This window comes from Dermochelys coriacea, chromosome 13 (assembly GCF_009764565.3).
Source record: "Dermochelys coriacea isolate rDerCor1 chromosome 13, rDerCor1.pri.v4, whole genome shotgun sequence".
Taxonomy (NCBI): Eukaryota; Metazoa; Chordata; order Testudines; family Dermochelyidae; genus Dermochelys; species Dermochelys coriacea.
The window spans coordinates 27,730,687-27,748,499 of NC_050080.1; positions in this window are offsets into that span (position 1 = coordinate 27,730,687).

The following is a 17,813-nucleotide window of genomic DNA, read 5'->3' on the forward strand; positions in this document are numbered from 1 at the left end:
TATTGTTTTTAAAATCTTGTGATTTTTTTTTGGAGGCACTCTTGTAATTTCTGGGGGCTTGACTTGTGATTTTTTTGAATGCCTGGGGGTAGCGATACTTCACCAAATAACACACTTGCACCAGTTCAAGAGGAGTGATGGTATTTTTTTCTCTCTCTTTAATGTGGACTCTGGGAAATGCACAGAACACCACTAGTTGATTTCATGTCTTCAGACCCTAACAATTTTCAATTACTTCCAAGCTAAGCTGAATTAGAGCCAGCAACCTAGATAGGAAATGTTCTCTATCCCCTTGTTAAGCCTCTGAGCCATCCAATCTGCCTGCTTGCAAATGCTTTGGGAAAAGTAGCAGCATATTTAGGGTCATGAATTCAGAGCCTGTCCAAAACCTACACAAGTCAGTGAGAGTCTTTCAGTTGGCTTCCGTGGGCTTTGAATGGGGCACTAAATTCACCAAACAGTGTTCAGGAAAAATGAGGTGTTCAGCTCATACAGTATCTGTCCTAAAATTTATCTTCCTTCTCCCCTTTTTCATTCAGGCCCCAACATGCAGAATTATAGACACCCCCCACCCCCCAATACTGTGAGATAGCAAACATACTCTATACCTAGGGTAACACCCAACCATCATGGTATCCAAGAGAGCCAACCTCCCCCTGGCTTCAACAGCCTCATTCTGGACCACCATAAAAGGGTATTTTGTGGGAAATATTTAAAAAGAACTTTGTAGAACAACCTGTTGCTCACTAAAACACATAAACAAAAAGCACAAAATGGGGCCCCTTTGCCAGCTTCGAAGGGATTCCAGCTATCTACCGCACCTAGCTAGCTAGTCAGGGCTTGAAAATGTGCCAGTTGCCTTAGATAACTAAATGAGGATTGCAATTAGTTACATCCAGCCCTCATCCTTATGACCGAGTGCTGAGCAACAGCAGCTAAACCAGCACTCTGATCACTTTATCACCAATTAAGTCGCTCAGGAGGAAACCTGATGGGTAAAGCTGTGCCTAGTTGACTGATTAGAGTGAGCTGGGGAGAGTGTTAGTTCAGGGAGTAGAAGAAAAGACAGGAAGGAAGTGGAAGGGAGAGAGGAAAGGAGAGTGACTTGGTTGGCTGGCTTTGAGAGCTAGAACCAAGAGAGATCTCCAAGGATGAGATCTCCTTCCTCTCCTATCCCTGGTCTAAATGTTGGGGCTGAGGGATTCATAGAATCATAGAATATCAGGGTTGGAAGGGACCTCAGGAGGTCATCTAGTCCAACCCCCTGCTCAAAGCAGGACCAATCCCTGTGTTAGAAGGTGCTGCATGGTGCTGTAAAAGTGATAGGAACATTGTAAATAAACCACACATGATGTTTGCAAGCAGAGCATCTCCAAACAGTCTGTGTGCTCAGAGGCAGTGAGGAACGGATGGTGGGGGGACACCCTGATATGATTCCACAAACATGTATGCACGTGCACAGCTCTACTTGCATAAGTGGTCCTACTGGCTTAGATGTGACCACTCACGTAAGTAATGAGAGCACGGGCATAAGTCCTTCCAGAACTGGGATCTTAAAGAAAAGAGAGTGAAGCAACAATGGTCTAGAGGAAATGGCACTTGGTTCAGGAGACCCGGGTTAAATTCCTGTCTCTAACAGACTTTCTGTGTGTTCTTGGGCAAGTCAATTAATGTCCCCCATGCCTTAGTTCCCCATTTGCAAAATGGGAGTAACATTTCCCTTTCTCACAGGTGTCTGTAGGGTAAAATCCATTAATGATTGTGCAGTGCTCAGAAACTATGCTGAGGAAGACCAGGTAAATATCTAGGTAGAGAACAGCGCAGTTGACAGGCTTCAATTTAGTTGCTATTGTAAGTATGGCGGAGTACCAGGGAGTATTGGTAATACAAAAATTAACTTCTTTCTTTGTGAGGTAAAGCAGGCAAGATTCAGAACTGCCTCGCAATCTATAATTCTGTCTTTCCTAGACTAGGCATTTCTATGACTGATGCATTGTTGGAGCAAATCATGGAGTGTTAAATGGAAAATTTTGATTTTTGGGGATGTAGAAAACTTTTAGAACAGGTAAGTTTAATTAAATTTGGGGCTGAGAGCTCCTCTTTCCCTGATACTATTTGGAAATTCAGCACTAAATTGAAAAAGTAGCTTTGAAAATTAAAGAATTCAGTTTCCTTTTAAAGATAAAGTAGAAAACGTTTCATGGGTTACCTTATGAGATCATTCCCAATCACAAAGAGTGAAGAACTGTGGGAAATACTGGTTTTCCATCTCAAGATGGTGCTAAAGCATCCATTGAAACAGATGGGAGGAGTCCCAGTTTTTGCCTTTCAGAAAACACAGCTCAGTTTTGTTTGGTTTTTTTTTTCCCCTGATTCAGGAGAGTTGCAAGTCTCAGTGGAAAACTGGGAGAGCTGAGAAGTGCAGTATAGTAAGAGCAGTGCTAAAGGTTAATATAGAAGTATTAAGCCTTCTGCGCTTGGACTCCAGCCTGGAAATTGCCTGCCGGCGGCATGGATCATTACCATTATGGCATGCTCGTTGTTGATGATTCTATAGGAAAAAAGACAAGCAAGCTCTGGTAAACTGTTCTCACTCTCAAGTGCAGGAATTTCAGGTGCAGTTGCTCCCAGATAACATAGTGGAGGGCACATAATGGCCCCAATTCTACAAAATGCACATGCTTAGCTTTACTTACATGAGTAAACCCAGTCAATGGCAGCTGCTGGGTGAGAATGCCTTTTGGAAACCAGGCCACCTAATTAGGTTCTGAGAGGGGAATTTAGGAACCTAAATTTAGGCTCCCAAGTGTGAAAATCTTGGCCTTCATGTATAGAAGGTATTCAACTAGGCTTGTGTCTCAGCAAAATGTGTGAATCAGCCTTCAGGAAAGACAGCACAAGAATCGGCAAACCTCCTGGGCCTCAGACAAAGATCAGCTAGCGTGCCCAAAGCCTCCAGGTTTGCCCAAATAGCTACAGCACAAGGGGTGGCTGCCTTCTGACACATGCAGTCTGAATTTGTATGTTCATCATGTCTCTAACACAAGCACAAGGGAATCTTCAATGAAATTAAAGGGTGGGAAATTCAAAACCAATATAAAGGAGATACTATTCCACACATGTGATTAAACTGTGGAACTCACTGCCACTGAAAATATTTGAGGCCAATAAATTAACAAGACTCAAAAAGGGATTGGACAGTTATATGGATATCAAGAATAACCAGTGTTATGATTAATAACAAAAAAATTTGGCAGGGATATTAAACCTTGTTCTTTGGGACTCAAGCCAATCTCTGTCAGAGACCAGAATGAGAGTTATGTCAGGGCAGATTATCTCACCTCTGCCTATTGCATTTTCTGAAGCATCTGGTGTTGGCCACTGTGAGAGACAGGACACTGGGCTAAATGGGCCTTGAGTCTGATCCACTCTGAGCCCTGGTCTACACTACAGAACTTGGTGAACTATGTTGCTCTGGGGGGTGAATAATCCACACTCCAGAGCAACATATTTATACTGACCTAAGCACCAGTACAGACAGTGCTATGTCAGCAGGAGAGCTTCTCCCGCCAATACAGCTACCGCCTTTCACTGAAGTGAACTAACTACTCTAACAGGAGAGCACTCTCCTATGGGCATAGAGCATCTTCATTAAAGTACTACAGCAGTGCAGCTGCAGCGTTTTAAGTGTAGATCTGCCCTGACAATTCCTATGCTCTCTACTAGGTTTCCATCTCCTTCTGAAGAATGCCGGTCTAAATGGGAAGGATACTTTTTAATTGTATATTCACCAAACCCTTTGATATGAGCAAATAAACTTTGATCTCAAGCTACTGACGGAAAGACACTTCCCTCAGTCTGGAGGAAAGAGCTCAGTTAAACGTTGAGGATCGTGAAAGATACAAGAATGATGTGGGCTATTAACATTTGAGACATCAAAGGGAAAGAAACAGAATAAACCATAAACACAAGGTCAAAGGGGGGAGAGGTTTCTGAAATAAAAAGAATGTATCATGCCAAACCAGCAGTGCTGCAAAAACACAATGAATCAGTCTGCTGGAAAAAAATTGTACTTCTGCTTATATTGTGAAACTAACTACTAGAGCTGGATGAAATTGTTTGGTTGAAACTTATGGGGGTTTTGGCAAAAAATGCAGATTTGGAGACACAAACTTTTTGCAAATTTGTGTTGGTTTTGCCAATTGGTGGGGGGGGGGGTGAGGGGGGACAAAAATGATTTTTGGTTCAACCCGAAACTTTTTTTCCCTTTTTTGGAATTGCCAGTGAACCTAAAACTCTGTTATTCATACAACTCCCATGGCATAACTCCCATTTGCTCAGGTTTTGCCCCATAAATTGTGCTGCCTCAGCAAGACTTAAAACCAGTATAAGAAGGTGCTGCGTTACAACTTTTAATGCTGTTAATGTAACCTGCTCACCAGGAGGGTTTGAACCCTGGAGTTCATGTATGAAAAGCATGTCTCCATTGTTCAAGCTTAAGGAACTCATACCAATTGAAGTCAATAGTAAAGCTTCTGTTGACATCAGTGATTCAGGGTAAAGTATTAACTGCCTTATGTAGTACCTGTAGAAGACAAGACCAATATACACCTTGCCTGGGTATTCCCAGAAAAAATAAAACTCAATATTCAGAAGATTCTGAATAGGAATGGAGGAACCCATCTGTACCACTTGGTCGAAAGTGTGTATATAGGAAACCTATGCCTAAGCGATGCAGCGGAGATGCTTGCTGTGCTCGGATGAGATGAGGGAAAACCCCAAAGACCAAATCTGGCAGGCATGGAAAACTGAAGTGGTGACAGCATGTGAGAAAATGCTGCAGTGAATTCCAAAAGTAACGGAAGTCTCATCTCCAGTAGCAGAATGCATGGATTCATCAGGAAATCACCTAGTTAGTTATGTGTTAGCAGACCTGTTTGTTCCTAGAATGGTTTGGTGTTCAATTTAAAGTGGAGTTGGTCAAAAAAATTGTAAATGAATATTTTTTCATAGAAAAATGGCCTACAGAATCAAAGGTTTCCACAAAAAGTTGTAGACTTATTTGAATTTCTTTTGCGGGGGAGGGGGACGAACGTTCAACAGGTTTTTTAAAAATATTTTTTAATCAAAATTTTCATCAAGAATGGTATTGAAATGTTTTGTTCCCTGGAAACTAGATTTTGATATAAATGTTGATTCAAAGATGACACACACATTTTCAAAACCACAAAGAATATTCAAGACATAGAAAAAATGTTGACATTTTTCATAAAAATGTTTCAAACATCAACCAGCTCTACTTACTGGTCTGTGTTTTGGAAACCAGCGTGTTGTTTCCGATGTGTGGCATACCAGCCAACCATTCATGTAGCAATTGACGAAACCATTTTGGTCTACTCAAATTGATTTTTTTTTTGTTTTGTTTTCATTTTGATTCAGTCGTTGTCATGTGCTTTTCACCCACCCATTTTTTTTATTGCCCAAATATCGAAGGGGAAATGAAAAGTCAAAATGAAACATTTCAAAACAAAAGTCAAAAAGATAATTTTTGAGATGATTGGAATGAAGCATTTACTTTTTCAAATTTGTGTTTGATTTTTTTCCCAGCCCAAACTACTGGTTGCATTTTTACTTCAATTCACAAGTAGTTTCAGTGCCCCCATCACAATGAATTTTTTGGCAAAAATACTCTTCACTGTAAAAAATTCACCCAGCTCTAATTGTGACCTTTGTGGTTAGATTTTTTAAAAGAGCCAATGGGCAGAGCTCTTTTATAGATTCATAAATACTAAGGTTGAAGGGACCATTATGATCGTCTAGTCCGACCTCCTGCACAACGCAGGCCACAGAATCTCACCCACCCACTCCTGCGAAAAACCTCTCACCTATGTCTGAGGCTTTTGAAGTCCTCAATTTGATAATATGCCCACAGTTGTGGATGGTAAGGACTTGAAAATCTGGCCAGTTCTGATTTGCCTCAGGTCACCCAGGAAGCCTGTGACAGAACTAGGAATAGAATTCAGATAATCTGATTCCTAGTCTAGTGCATTAAGCACAACATCATTCTTCTCGTTTGAAACACTAAGCTCATAGCTCCTGGTATTGTTCTCTGCACAACAAGTGCTCTCGAGAAACTGGTAAAATATTGTATGACCTGAAGTTTGCTAATACCCTGCCCTACAGGTTCAAAGGGAAATCACATGATTCCTTTCAGAAATTGCTTCCGCTGTTAGTTCTGTCCATTGTGCAGATCTATGGATGTGTGCTGATGGCTGGAGACAACAATGACCACTGCAGTGACAAGCAGAACCACGCCTGGGAGAGAGAAATCACTGGTTTATTTATGTAATGTTATTGAATATTTCAGTCTTTCAGTGTGTTTTGCTGCTTAGCTGTTTTCATCCTCTACTCTTCATTAAATCTGCCCCATCGAAGATCCACAGACGCTACCAACAGCAGCATTGTTAGAAACGTTTTAATTAACCCCTCTTGTCTTAAAGAAACAAGACAGGGGAACGTTGGAAGACTAGTATTGATGTGCTGAATTTGTAGCTCAGTTTAGGAAATAGTTAAAGAATGGGTGTATGGAAGTAGAGTTTCCATATAAGAAGGAATTTAGGCATATTAGCCCTGATTTATGCAACTCAGGACACGTAGCCTAGGGTAGGGGCAAGGGAATTGTTCTAACTTATGTCCATGCTGCCTCTTTCTCCCCATCATGTCCTCTCCCAAACTTGACCACATCTCTGGTATGTTCCTATGCCGGTAGCTGTGAGGGAATGCACTGTAGGACTTTCATACTAGTTGTGTTCCAGCCTGTTAACACTCCATTGTGGCAGATGTGGAGCTGCTTTGTAATCATTTATGAATACTGCATATTGACCTGGTTATTGGGGTGTTTGCTGTATGAATATGGTGGTTTAGTTTAATAGGAGGCTATAGGAAAAACAAGAAGGAAGGAAAAAGAATTACTCAGGGTAAACTACTGCTCTGCAAACACTTGAGGGTTGTTAAGAGACAAATGTCAGGTCAGGAAAAGGCATGCCCACAATGAAGATCAAAAGAAACATGGCAGATTTAAAAAGGAACACTCTCTCTACAGAGTGGGGGGAGTTGTGTGGGAGACTTAGAGTTAGAGACACACCTGCTGGGAGTGTCTGAAGACACTAGGCCTGCCTAGGTTGCCATCAGGGGATGGGAAGCTATTAGGTAAAACAGACTTGGGTGTCGATTGTTTTAAAGTCCCTTTTCTCTAAATGCTTTGTTCCTAGTGCAAAATAAACAATACTTTGCTTTAAGAAGGCTGTTTGGTCTCTATATACCCAGGATCCCAAAGGGAAGAACTGCAGGTGTGCAATCTCATTGGATCTGCTGGTGAAGTATGGTGGATACACAGAATACTGTTACCCAGGGCTCAGTCTAAGAGTGGGCAAATTGCAGAATTCTTCCCTGGGATAGGTGAAGGCATGAGTCCTGACACCTGCGTGGGTGCATTCAGAAAAGGAATAAAGGAGCAACATAAAGGGGCCGGGGTCAGGACAGAACTGGGGCCATTAGCTACTAAGAGCCATTATGGGAGCATTGCCTCAGTGAATAAACAGACACAATCATCAACAGAAGGGCAAGTTCTCATTTTAAACAGGAGAACATGAGGATTCCAGGTTGTAATGATGACCTTACAGAGGACAAAGTGACGACTGTATAAGGAAAGGGGAAATATGGAAGCAGTAGCATGGCCTGGCTTACTAGGAATGATTGCTGGGGACACTAACATTTTTGGAGTTTCAGAGTAGCAGCCGTGTTAGTCTGTATTCGCAAAAAGAAAAGGAGTACTTGTGGCACCTTAGAGACTAACAAATTTATTAGAGCATAAGCTTTCGTGAGCTACAGCTCATTTTTGGAGTTGTGATTCAACTCAAATATGTGCCCCCCCCCCATATGGATACTTAGTCATAGCTTGTCCAAACAGCTCAAGGCCATTCAATTGGACTGGTAATCTCGCAAACACAGGCTAGCTCTCCTGAAATTTTGAAGCACTCCCACATGTGGCTAGAAATATTCTGAGAAGATGGGCCTTTCTCATGGCATTTCATATTTCAGTGTTCCTAGATAGACCCTGCTCCTACTGAAGTCACTGGAAGTTTTGCCATGAGCTTCAATGGAACAGATTCAGATCCAGAATTATCTGAATATTTATTTTTGCTTGTAAATTGAGCATGTTTGACAGGGAAATAACTGGGAAACCATGATCATGGAGACATTTTTACAGAGACACTTCTCAGAGTAGATCCCCATGTCAGAAAAGATTTAGTTTTATTAAGGTTTCTATTATCCCCATGTTTTATTGCCTAAGATTAACAACAGCTGCTTTCTATCGATCTGGCTATCAACTGACCATCACTTTCTCATGAAAGTGCTGCTTAGGTGGAAGGTAAGAAAGGGAATTTAGTGTGGGAGAGGGTAATATACATGTGCTGAATGTGATGTGTGTTTGTGAGAATATTTTAAACATAACCACGTTTTGCTCTGTTTCAGAATGTGGTTATTGGTATTAGTGGCTGTGACAGTTCTTGGGCACCCTGTTATCTCTGCTTCCAGTGTGAGGCAACCTTGCCCATGGGGGCTGGGCGTCAGCTCCCTAAACCACTAGTTTTTCAGTCACTCAAGCGCTCTCCTCAGGGCTATGCCAGCTCTGTCTTTGCCTTGCAGGTTAATAGTAGATGAATCCCCGTCCTCAAGTGCCTTTGAAGTGTTCCCCTGTGATGGCCATCCCCTGACACTGGCTACTCACAGAAATCCCAGGTCCTCTGCCCCCAAAGGAGCGGTGTGCCCCAATTTTCCCTTAAACCAGAGCTCCTGAAAATCACACAGCTCTCATGGAACACTTATAATCAAACAAAAGTAGGTTTATTTAAGAAAGAATAAAGATTTAACAAGAGCCCGGAGAGTGGTGGAAACAAATGGTTACAATACAAAACAAAATCATAAAACATGAACCTGGGTCTACACTAATCAATAGCTACTTTTCCTAGCTAATAAAGTAGGTTTGCCCCCGCCCCCCCAAAGTGCATGCTGTTGCAAAGTTGCCTGGTTTCTCAATAACCAGGATCTCAACGTTTGTGAAAGCATCCTTGCCTCACAAGGGGTTTTCCTCAGTGAATGAATACAGAGTGCTTCTCCCTCCTCTGTGTTATACTGAAAACAGCCTGTTGTTTCTATTCAAAGACAGGGTGAAGCCCAATCTTGTAAAGTTTCTTTTTCACCTTTAAGTGGTTTTGATTGTTTGTCGTTGCTTCTGATGGTTTCCTGTTCAAAGTCTTAGTAGTTTGCAACGCTAAACAGTTGAGCCTTGCATTGAATCACTGGCCAAACAGGGTGGAGTGACAAATCCCCCCCCCCCCCCGGCTCAAATGAGCCATCACCAAGACATGGTATCTCCTGGTGATGAATTTCTACTCCAAATCCATAAAGCATATTTCAGTAAAAACACCTTATTCCTTAAATCTTACCAATATATATATCTCAATGAGTCCTGCCAAGTTATAGGTTTCAGAGTAGCAGCCGTGTTAGTCTGTATTCGCAAAAAGAAAAGGAGTACTTGTGGCACCTTAGAGACTAACAAATTTATTAGAGCATAAGCTTTCGTGAGCTACAGCTCACTTCATCGGATGCATTTGGTGGAAAAAACAGAGGAGAGATTTATATACACACACACAGAGAACATGAAACAATGGGTTTATCATACACACTGTAAGGAGAGTGATCACTTAAGATAAGCCATCACCAACAGCAGGGGGGGGAAGGAGGAAAACCTTTCATGGTGACAAGCAGGTAGGCTAATTCCAGCAGTTAACAAGAATATCAGAGGAACAGTGTGGGGTGGGGTGGGAGGGAGAAATACCATGGGGAAATAGTTTTACTTTGTGTAATGACTCATCCATTCCCAGTCTCTATTCAAGCCTAAGTTAATTGTATCCAGTTTGCAAATTAATTCCAATTCAGCAGTCTCTCGTTGGAGTCTGTTTTTGAAGCTTTTTTGTTGAAGTATAGCCACTCTTAGGTCTGTGATCGAGTGACCAGAGAGATTGAAGTGTTCTCCAACTGGTTTTTGAATGTTATAATTCTTGACGTCTGATTTGTGTCCATTCATTCTTTTACGTAGAGACTGTCCAGTTTGGCCAATGTACATGGCAGAGGGGCATTGCTGGCACATGATGGCATATATCACATTGGTAGATGCGCAGGTGAACGAGCCTCTGATAGTGTGGCTGATGTGATTAGGCCCTATGATGGTATCCCCTGAATAGATATGTGGACAGAGTTGGCAACGGGCTTTGTTGCAAGGATAGGTTCCTGGGTTAGTGGTTCTGTTGTGTGGTGTGTGGTTGCTGGTGAGTATTTGCTTCAGATTGGGGGGCTGTCTGTAAGCAAGGACTGGTCTGTCTCCCAAGATCTGAGAGAGCGATGGCTCGTCCTTCAGGATAGGTTGTAGATCCTTGATGATGCGTTGGAGGGGTTTTAGTTGGGGGCTGAAGGTGATGGCTAGTGGCGTTCTGTTGTTTTCTTTGTTGGGCCTGTCCTGTAGTAGGTGACTTCTGGGTACTCTTCTGGCTCTGTCAATCTGTTTCTTCACTTCAGCAGGTGGGTACTGTAGTTGTAGGAATGCATGATAGAGATCTTGTAGGTGTTTGTCTCTGTCTGAGGGGTTGGAGCAAATGCGGTTATACCCCTCCAACGCATCATCAAGGATCTACAACCTATCCTGAAGGACGAGCCATCGCTCTCTCAGATCTTGGGAGACAGACCAGTCCTTGCTTACAGACAGCCCCCCAATCTGAAGCAAATACTCACCAGCAACCACACACCACACAACAGAACCACTAACCCAGGAACCTATCCTTGCAACAAAGCCCGTTGCCAACTCTGTCCACATATCTATTCAGGGGATACCATCATAGGGCCTAATCACATCAGCCACACTATCAGAGGCTCGTTCACCTGCGCATCTACCAATGTGATATATGCCATCATGTGCCAGCAATGCCCCTCTGCCATGTACATTGGCCAAACTGGACAGTCTCTACGTAAAAGAATGAATGGACACAAATCAGACGTCAAGAATTATAACATTCAAAAACCAGTTGGAGAACACTTCAATCTCTCTGGTCACTCGATCACAGACCTAAGAGTGGCTATACTTCAACAAAAAAGCTTCAAAAACAGACTCCAACGAGAGACTGCTGAATTGGAATTAATTTGCAAACTGGATACAATTAACTTAGGCTTGAATAGAGACTGGGAATGGATGAGTCATTACACAAAGTAAAACTATTTCCCCATGGTATTTCTCCCTCCCACCCCACCACACACTGTTCCTCTGATATTCTTGTTAACTGCTGGAATTAGCCTACCTGCTTGTCACCATGAAAGGTTTTCCTCCTTCCCCCCCCTGCTGTTGGTGATGGCTTATCTTAAGTGATCACTCTCCTTACAGTGTGTATGATAAACCCATTGTTTCATGTTCTCTGTGTGTGTGTATATAAATCTCTCCTCTGTTTTTTCCACCAAATGCATCCGATGAAGTGAGCTGTAGCTCACGAAAGCTTATGCTCTAATAAATTTGTTAGTCTCTAAGGTGCCACAAGTACTCCTTTTCTTTCTGCCAAGTTATGAGGTTTCTGTAGATACATTACATGTGTGGTGTAGTGAGTTTGTCAGGTGTGAGATGTTTGCAAAGAACAGAGGATCCTTTGCCAATGGGTATCTGTGTCCCAGTGAATTTTCTGCATCTGATATTACATGGAGATTGCCTCATACACATTAAAACATATTTAGAAAAAGATTTGGCTCATGTTCAGGTTTACTAATAAGTAAAGAATCAGTGGAGCAACAGGCGCTGCTGTGTTTTTTTCCAAACTGGTTTTCTCACCACTGCTAGAAAGTCTGAGATTCAGTTCACGTCCACTTAATTAATGTGCTTAAGTTATCCTAGAGGAAAGGGAAAATGGTTTCAGGACAGGGAGAATTGATGAAGAAAGAGAGAACCAAGTTGTTAGCTAAAGGTGGACTAAATCCAGCAGCATTTATCAAAGACCCTGAACATTAGGTTTGGGATATTAATGAGTCCAGATTTGAACCCTCCCCAGCTTTATATTTGCAAAAGCAAAGCTACACGTGGTTTTGTCTCTCTCTGTTGGCAATTGGTCTCTAATTATTTCAGATTATAGCTCAGCTCTAAAAAAGCAAATGCGAACAGGGATGTGTGCCAGGGCAAACACTTCCCATGAATAGTGCTTGGATCTCCTTAAAAATAAGTGTTAACTGTTGTAAACCATTTCTGATTGTTGTCAGGTACCGTGAGTGCCTTCTGGGGATAAGAGGAGCAGTATTTGTCACAAGCCCATCTTATTTCATACTAAAATAAGTGATGTGCATGACAGGGAAAAGGCTATCAACACAGTTTGGCCTTGGAAAAACAAAGCAAAGGGGACATATGACTCAGGAACCTTAATCTTCTGGATGGGCATCCATAAAACTTAGGCTTGTCTATATTAAATCTTTCACAAGTATTGCTAAAATCAGTTTTTAAGTCAATTTAGTTAGACCACTGTAAACTTTTGAGCAAACACTCAAATCAATTTAAACCTGACTTGTACTGACTTAGCTTAGCACAGTTTAGGATTGCTTGAAAATTTTCCATCAATGTTATTTTATGGAAAATTCAGTTTTTGACAAAATGAATTTTTTTTGTGGAAAGTATATGCTTCCCTCAAAACAATTTGATTTTTTTTTGCCAGAAATCTGAAAAATGTTCATCTATTAACATTTGGGGGGAGGGAGGCAAAATTCTTCAGATTTTGTTTTGTGACGGGGCAAGGCCAGATGGCTATAGAAAAGTAGTGGGAGATAGATATATTAGCTCCAGGCTAAACAAATCCCTGGTACCAGGAAAAGTGAAATGGCAGCTGCTCCAGGTCAATGAAGACATCTAGGGCCAATTAAGAACTTTCCAGAAGGCAGGGAGAAGGCTAAGTTGATTGGGACACCTGAAGCCAATCAGGGGCTGGCTGAAACAAGTTAAAAGCCTCCCAGTTAGTCAGGTGGGTGTGCATGTCAGGAGCTGTGGGAGGAAGTTGCGCTGTTGGAGAGGCTGAGTAGTACACACCATATCAGGCACAAGGAAGGAGGCCCTGAGGTAAGGGTGAAGTGGAGCTTGAGGAAGTGAGGGCTGCTGTGGGGGAAGTAGCCCAGGGAATTGTACATGTCATGTTTCTAAAAGGTCAGCAACCATAGCCGATACTGTTAGGGTCCCTGGGCTGGAGCCTGGAATAGAGGGTGGGCCCGGGCTCCCCCCACACCTTTGCCCCCTGACTAATCACTGTGACTGGGAGACACTGAGACTATGCAAGGAAGGATAACTTCTCCTCACTTCCCTCACTGGCTTATGATGAAAATGGCTCAGTAGACTGTGACCTTTGTCTCTAGAGAGAGAAGGGCTATGTGCAGGGTCACAGTGAGCCTCTGAGGCTAGCGAAATCTGCCAGGAAACGTGGGACCCATGGAGGCAAGGACAGAGCTTTGTCATAGTTTTTTCTGTTGATGAAAATACAAATTTTCTGTGCAGGAAAAAAAACCTATTTCACAACCAGCTCTACTTCAGTTGCTAACCTTTAAGCCAGGTTTAAATCAATTTAAGAGAGATTACAAAGGGGTTCACACTAGTTTAACTAAACTGATTTAAAAACAAGTTGAATTGGTGCAAGTTTTAATATAGACAAATCTTATCTACAACTTGACATATCCAAAGCACTGAAGAAACATGCATTAGTCCTCACCCATTCATCTGGTCCTGTGAGTGTAATTATCTACATTTTACAGAGGGTGAAAGTGAGGGCTTTAGAGGTGAAATGACTCACTGAAGGTCACACAGTAAGTCAGTAGCAGAGCTATGATTTTATAACTCACAGCTACTGACCCCCCTGTTCTGTGAACATTCCTTCAGATTATGCAGCCTCCAAGACAGTCACAAAGAGATGACAAATAAGATAATCAATTCCAGTTTGATACAAATCCACCTGCTTGGTAAAGGGTCAGTTTTCTGGGAACATAGCAGGAGCTGGCAGAAAGGGGAGACATGGACTTCTAGGCAAACAGGCCCAAGACAGGCAGATGAGGACATGTCAGAATAAAATTATTCCTAGTCTGGCATTTCTCACAGTGCTCTCTGCTTGGCATTCCATTGCACAGTGGATGGTACTATCAACTGAGTGATAAGGACTGTCCGATTTTAAACACTTTGGCCTTTGTTCAAGGCCTCATGTATTCCATGGCCTTGATGCAGCATTCCCCTCTTGCCACAGGATTGGACTCCAGAATCTCAACTCCTGATTAAAAAAATGTGTCTTGCCATTATGGTTGTGCAGATAACCTTGAAAACATGACCCAAGTATAAACTGATGCATTGTCACCTGTGTGAGTCTGCAGAGAACCTCAAGCAATAGTTCTAAGTGGTGTGAACCAAGAGGTTTGACTAACTTCCAAGAGTCCACAGAGTTCAGCATTTTAGCCATGGAAGGTGCCATGTTGTTGCATCCAGGTGCCCAACATCTTGTTTTCTGTCTCTCTGCCTTGCTGGGATTTCTCCAGTTTTGGATTGCAGTGTATGCTCCCGGTGCTGTTCCAAAGCGCCAGGTTGCTGGAAGCCAGGACTGGAAGCCAGCTTGCGGCCAAGGAGTCGGGGGGAGCTAGAAGTGAAGGGCAACAAGCTGGGCTGCCCAGAGAACAACACAGCTACTGAAACTTGGATTGATGAGCCATTGAATCCAGCTACACTCTCCCCCACGTCCCCCTCACATGGGGAAAGGTGGTTCAGGCTGCTTGGACACCTCTGTGGAAGCTGAAGCCATGGGAATGGGGCTGGGCTGCCTGGAGAGCACTGTGCAGAACCCATCCTTGCAAACAAATTGCTGTTTAAAATAATCATCACCCATTTTGTCAATTATACTGTGCAAGTACCGACCACAGGACCGGGAATGAGGGGGATTCCATGGCAGTAAAGTATTGACATCACGACAGAACGTAGGAATCGCTGCCATGGAATTTGGTCCTGTTCTGCTGTGGTACACTGGCTATCTTGTGCCTTGAGCTCTGCAGGCATGTAGCTGTGTTATGTGGAGTAACCCCTCCTACCCCACCTCTTGTGGTCACCCTAGACTAGGGATATGGGCATGTGACAGGGAGCAGGCAGCTCATTCCCCTCCACTAGCGGGTGAATGAAAAATTACCATTAGCACATTACTAACTCCTGCAGGAAGGGGGGACCACAGAGGAAATCATACCTCTCCAAAGCATGTATCCTGGTGACATGCTGCCCTGTGTTCAGGGCAGATAATGATCAAAGGCCTAGACTGGAAATTTACCAAATAACACATGGATTGTCTGCTGCACCTGCATTTGTTACAATGGGATAAACCACCACCCCAGATGCGAACACCCCAACTACTGAACATTGTCAGGCTGGTCCATCTTGTATTACCAAATACTATTACCAATAAAACCCAAGCAGGGCATTATTTCTGTATCCTCAGACCTGTGCATGGGAGCATTAGATTTGCATTAAGCAAAGCTAGTAAGGAGTCTAGGCTGCTCTCCTATCTTCTAGCACTTCTCCCTTACACCTTTCTGCTGAATGACAATACAACTTTTATACGGCGACTCTACCCCATAAGGTTTTTCTGCACAGAGGGAAAAACAAACCTTTACTCTCTCAGCTGTGCTGTGTGGACTTGATTGGATCTTATAACCTCCCTGCAGGGGCTTCCCCTCTGCATTCTCTGCAGACCATCCAATTGGCAACTTGTGTGAGCTATTTTTGCTACTCAGAAAGAGAAGCAAATAAATCAGAATTCAGAAAAGATGTGACCAGATATGAGAAAGGGGAACATGAAAGATGCAAATTTTACTTATTCACTTCCATTCCCACCTGGAGAGTTTTCAGCAGATCTCTCTCCAAATGGCAAAATAGCATGCAAAATGACCACACGTTAACAAGAGCCACCTGAAACCAATTATCCAGATTCCAGTATTGCTCCTGTTCCTATTGTTCCCTTTTTTATCAGGATTCTGTTCTTTAGAGTAACCAAAGCCACTCTGAAGAGAATAGATGCAAATGCCTCAGAACATTGTCTTTATACAGTAGCGGTCATTCCATACACTGAAGTGAGCTGTAGCTCACGAAAGCTTATGATCAAATAAATTTGTTAGTCTCTAAGGTGCCACAAGTACTCCTTTTCTTATTCCATACACTGCATCCTTGCTCCTAAGCGTTCTGTGTGTGTTCAAGACACAGCATGTAGAGCTGGGGAAGGGCTTTAACTTTCTTAATATTGACATATTCAGGAGTGAGAGAAACCCAGGCTGTAATGACTGGAATGTGATCTAAGAAACTACTAGAGTCTCAAACCTGACAAGGAGAGGCCAGAGAGCCTGTTGTTCTGAGGAAAGGAGGAATTCTCCATTGCAAATCAATGGAGACTCCTCAGCACAGGCCTTTACCCATTTACCTTTGTTTTTCAACATGGTATCCAAGTACCTTGCAAATTTGATTTTTTTTTTTTTTTTTACAAAAGTATATTTCATACTTTACATTTCTTTTTGTCTCTCCCTTAACATAAGTTATAGATTTATTACTTATTGTGGAATAGTTAGGTCAAGTAAGTGAGCTTTGCAGCTCATTAAGATGTCTTGTGAAGGTGACAAACTGTTATAGGTCACAACTTTATCAGCTGAGTCTGTGACTGGTTGGAATGTCTCACTAGTTCTTCTGTTGTTTGGTCACCTAGCTGGATAGAGTTTTCTTTCTTTTTAGAATTTAGAAGCTCAGTCTATGAGCTTCCAAGGGCAGGCCATGATGATAGCATCTCCTTGCTTGGAGATAAGAGAGAGGATAATGGCTAAACAAGACATTGGATAATGTTTTTGCTCCTGTGTCCACATCCAGTCTAAAGATCAGGTCTGGAATACGGGGTCTTAAGTGAGCCATTCCAGAGATTTCATGAGAGCAACCTGTGGTAGAAAGGATAAATGAGAAGTTTTGAGCCTGAGTATTGGACACCAGAATTAGAGCTGGTCAAAAAAAATTGACAGAACGATTTTGCATTGGAAAATGCAATTTTATTGAAAACAAAATGTTTCATGGGAATGTGATTTCAATGAAATTTTAGAAAGAAAAGTGTCAAAACAAATCATTTTGCTTTCTCATTTCATTTTGAGAAATGTTAAAACTTTTCATTTTGATGAGATAATACTTTGTTTTGACTTTATCATTTCATTTTATTTAGTTTTGATTTATATTATATTTGGATATTTTAATGTATTTATATATTATATTATACATTGCATTTTATATTATGATATGTTGACATCATTAAAACCAAATGTATTGATGGTTCAGATTTGACTTTTTTTGGAAATTCTGTTCTGTGAAAAATTTAAACTTTTTATTTCAATTTGGAACAAAAACAAATTTTGAAATATCAGAATTTCCTGTGGAATAGAAGTTCCATTTTCTGACTGGCTGTAGTCAGTACACATGTTGAAGTCCTGCATCTTGAGAATTTCAACACCACATCTGAGAGCAACTCCCTCAGATTATTTAGGAAACCTTCATAGTGTGGTGGTCTTCAAATTAACTGATTACCATGCTGACCTGTTCTTGGCCTTGCAGATTACACGGATGCTTGTGAAGCACATTGTTTAAAGGGCACCTCTCTTACATTTGAGGTTTCCTTGGTCTGGGTCTGTGATGTATCTAA